This window comes from Pinus tabuliformis, chromosome 5_1, assembly GCF_031772625.1.
Source record: "Pinus tabuliformis cultivar Carrire ecotype Pingquan chromosome 5_1, CPIR1, whole genome shotgun sequence".
NCBI classification, from domain to species: domain Eukaryota; kingdom Viridiplantae; phylum Streptophyta; class Pinopsida; order Pinales; family Pinaceae; genus Pinus; species Pinus tabuliformis.
In genome coordinates, this window is record NC_142305.1 from 589,226,541 (window position 1) to 589,231,032 (window position 4,492).

A 4,492-nucleotide genomic window follows, 5' to 3' on the forward strand; every position below is an offset into this window, starting at 1 on the left:
CTGAAGAGCACCTTCCTCACGACAGAGGGATTCACCTGTGACTATGCTGAAAAGCATCATCCTCTTGATAGAGGGATTTACCATGTGTATGCTAAAAAGCATCTTCCTCTTTAATAGAGGGTTTACAAACAAACACTGCTTTACATGCAGTTTCAAAAACAAACAATCATTGCACTGTTCTTTTATGCTGCTGCATATTCTCTGCTGCACTGTTGTGCCATCTTCTTTGCTGCGTCTACCCCACATTGTTGTGTCTACACTTGATGTTATGTTGCTGCACTTCACTTGCATTTACTGCTGTAAAGAAAAATTTCTTTTACATCTGCTGCTGTCCATTACCTTTCATTTTTTTCAACAAAAACTTCATGCTGCTGCATTTTCTTATTTGCATTGCTGTGTGCTTCTCCTTCTTGCCATCATGCTGCTGTCCATAACTTCTTGCTGCTGCATTTTTCATATTCACTGCTGTCCATACCCATAACCATAGACTGTCATCCCTGGGTTTTTATTTGCTGCTGCGTTGCCTCTGCAATTTGCACTGTGGCTGCCTTTTGTTTCATCATACTGCTGTGTGCCCACACACTAACTCTTTACTCTCCATTACTTGCACATAGAGAGAAATCATCCTCACGCTGTTTTGCGCTGCATTCTCCACACAAAAAAAATTAACACGGGCTGCTCCCTTTTCTTTTTACACCCTTGCTTCACACAATCTTAGTCTTCATTCAATTTTTTACACAATGCACTGCTGTGCAGTTCCTTTCATTTTTCTGCTGCCACACATTATCATTCATCCCATGTGCATTAAAAATATACACTGCCCCTGTTTTTCTTTAGGCATTTCTGTGCATGTTGCATTGCATACAAAAAAAAAATTACATTTTTCACTGCTGTGTGAAAAATTTCATTGCATTCTCAGCCACTGGGCATTTACGCTCTGCTGCGTTTTGCCTTCTTCTCATTTTCTTCTCACTGCTTTGCATTTACATTCCCAATACAAAACATTTCCATCTGCTGTGTATTATACTCACTCTGCTGTGAGTATATTCTCTCACTTTACATAAAAGGAAAACTACATTCCATTGCTATGCATTTCAATGCATGTGCACCACAAAAAAAATTCAAAACTGTTGTTTTATGTTCTGTCTTCCCACTGCTGTGAGGGTCTTCTTGCTTTGCACACTTCTTATTGCGCTGCTGCACTTTACATTTGAGCGCTGTCCCCTTTTCTTCTCTGCTCTTATGGCATATTTGATTTCATATCTTTCCCTTATAAAAGGATCTTCATCAAAGAGTGACTGTTAATACAGTTCAGCAAAAAAAATTTACAAGCTCCCCTTTAGTGTATGCTTTATTTTCTTTCAGCAAACTCTTCTCAAAAGAAACTTAGATTAGTTGCAAAGCTCAATGGACTTTCACACTGTATTTCCTTCCTTCTCCATACTTGTGTAACTTTCTTCTTTTGCATGGGTCTAGCTTGTGTAAGAGCCCATGTTAAGTTACAGTCACGTGCCATATGCCCAATGTTATGACACTTGAAGCATTCAACTTTATTCATGAATAAGAATTCATGATTTCTTCTTGTGAAATTATTTCTTGGAGATTGTCGGGGACCACAACATCTATCTCCATGAAATGCTCTACAGTCTTTTGCCATATGACCAAAGTTTGAGCAAGCATAACAATAACCAAAAAATGAACTTTGGTACCTGGGAGATGGAGGTTTCCTTGATGTACTTCTGAAGCCTTGCTGCCTTGAGATCCTTTGATGATAACCATTGCATCTTGCCTCTTTGACATCAGCTACATTTCTTCTTGGAGCTGGTTTTCTGCTTGGAGTAGGATTTCTTCTATTGCAGCGTTCATTTTTCTCCTTGCCTTTGCTGGAACTAGGAGCTTCACAACTTCTTTCTGGCTTCTTCACATCTCCTTTGCTTAAAGCATCCTCATCCTTGTTTGAGGGTTCACCTACATACCCAAGTCCTGATTTATCAGATGGAGATCTATGATAGCTAAGCATGTCATCCAATGCTTGAGAGCTCTTCATGATCTTGTTCATCCCTTCAACCTTCTTCCTGAGGAGGACAATCTCTTCTTCTAACTTTTCACATACATTACTTTTCTTTGCTAGTTGTCCCTTAGTTTCTTCCTTGCTACGAGTAGCTTCAGCTGCTACTATTTTGAAGGAGATAATCTCTGTCTTCATTTTGGAGATTTCTTCATCTTTTGCTTGAGTTCTCTTCATTTTCTTTTCAGCTCCTTGTGCCTGCTTCCTGGCTTCTTGTAGTTCAGACTTAAGGGAGGAGACCTCAACCTTGTATTGTCCAGTCTCTTCTACAAGTTTGTTCACTCTCTTGTGCCTTTGTTCAAGTTGACTTAACAAGTCATCTTCCTGCTTCTTTGCTTTATTTAGCTGATATGTCATTGATATGACTTCTTCATGATGTTTCCTCTTGCATTGATCAAGCTCCTTCTTAAGCTTGGCAAGCTCTTCATCCCTTTCTTTTACTTGAAGCTTGATGAGGACAACCTTCTCACTTTCAGCTTCTATGATGGGTTCAGAATTTTCTTCTTCACTGATGGTCATGGTCAGTGTTCCCTTTGCATGAAGGTCATGCAGTCTGTCCCATACATCCTTTGCTGATGTATATTTTCCTAGATTCCTCTTCACAGAATCAGGCAGTCCATCCAAGATAGTCTTTGCTGCTTGTGCATCATACTCCATGGATTCTTTATCCATCTTGCTATCATCAATCACTGATTCCCAGATTTCACTCCCTTGAAACTGTAAGAAAGCCCTCATTTTTATTTCCCATACATCAAAGTTTCCATCAAACTTTGGAACCTCAAATACAATGCTTTCAAATAGATTGCCTTCTAGTTTAGTAGAGGAGGGAGACACATTTTTAGCAGGCTTGGAGGCTTTCTTCTTTGACCTTGCCATTCTTATCTAGGCTTTAAATACTTGACTGTGTTTTCTTTTAAATCACTGACTGTTCCTTCAACAGTAACACAAAGGAAAGCTTTGAGAAATACCTTAACTCTTTTGGCTGAGTCTTCACACTGCTGGAGAGGTTTGACTGCTGCAACAACACCTTCCTTCAGCTTCTTTGAGTCTTCAAAGAGCCTGGACTAGCTCTGATACCACTGTTGGGTATTTTTGCAATGGGAAAATACCAAAAACACACAAATAAACAAACACCACAGAGCCAATGCTCTGTTTCCACTGTTCCAAGATCTTTTGCCCAGGGAAGCTTTTAAAAAAAAATAAATTACTCAGAATAGAATATTACACAGCCATAAAAACATTTCTATTCATTAAAACATAAAGCCTGAAACAACATTCATCCTCTTTCACTCAGAGGGATTTACCAAAAATAATATTCATCCAACAAATCATTTACTCTGTCTCCTCCTGAGAATTTTCTGTGCTGGGTTTACTGCTGTAAAACCCTTTTTACATTCACTGCTGTGAAAAACATTTTACACATACTGCTGTAAAATAAATTTACATTTACATCTGAGTGAAATCCTTTTTTTTACATTCCTGGGTTTTCACATTACATAAAAAAACTTATGCATTCTTTTCTTTTGCATTTCAATGCAAATCCAATTCATTAATAAAATCTATGCACTACTGTGCAATGTCTTCACCTGCTTCATGTGTGCTCCCCTGATTTTTTTTTATTTATGCACTGCTGTGCATTCAATACAATACCACACAAAACATCGCGCGTAGGCTCTTCACACACTTTCATGCCATTCCCTGGTTTTTCAATGGCTAACAGACATTTTAGTCCGCCTCTATTCTGCTTCCCGCACTGCAGTGCGTTCTTTTCCCAGTTCTTTATTCAACCACCGCGCGCTCTCATTTTACAAAATGGTCAACACAATAAAAGGCTTGACATTTTTTTAATGTGTATGCCATACATTAAAATATAACCCATAACGTGTATTCCAAAACAAAACAATACATGCCGTATAAGAAAAACTTCAATGTTTACCAACTTTCTACGACTAGGTTTAATTCAATTTAATTCTTTTCAGATGGAACAGGCGGTCAACCAGATTTAATTTTTCACTCCACGCAAAGCATTTAATTGCTGGTTCGTATGCAGGTTTGAGGCAATCGACGGCGGAGATCGATGAGCTGCATCGGACGGCTGACAGAGATATCGGGAGCCAGTTTGCTGCCGAACTTTAACGCCCGAGAAAGTGACTTCTGCTTACGTATGCTGAGAGCCACGCGTCTGCACAAAATTTTCTCGGGCCCTTGTGTACGGAAACCACTCTCTGCAGGAAGGCGGTCCGAGATCGATAGGTGGTTTTGGAGGAGCGGTTTCGAGCGCTGTACGAGCCTGTTGAGTCGGCTGCCCACGTTTGCCTGCACAATGTCTGCAGCCTGCAGTTGGAATTAACATTCCAACAAAAGGATGAATGTTGAATGCCATGTTTTGATAGATGCTAGCGCCCGGTTGAGGGAATAACTGAT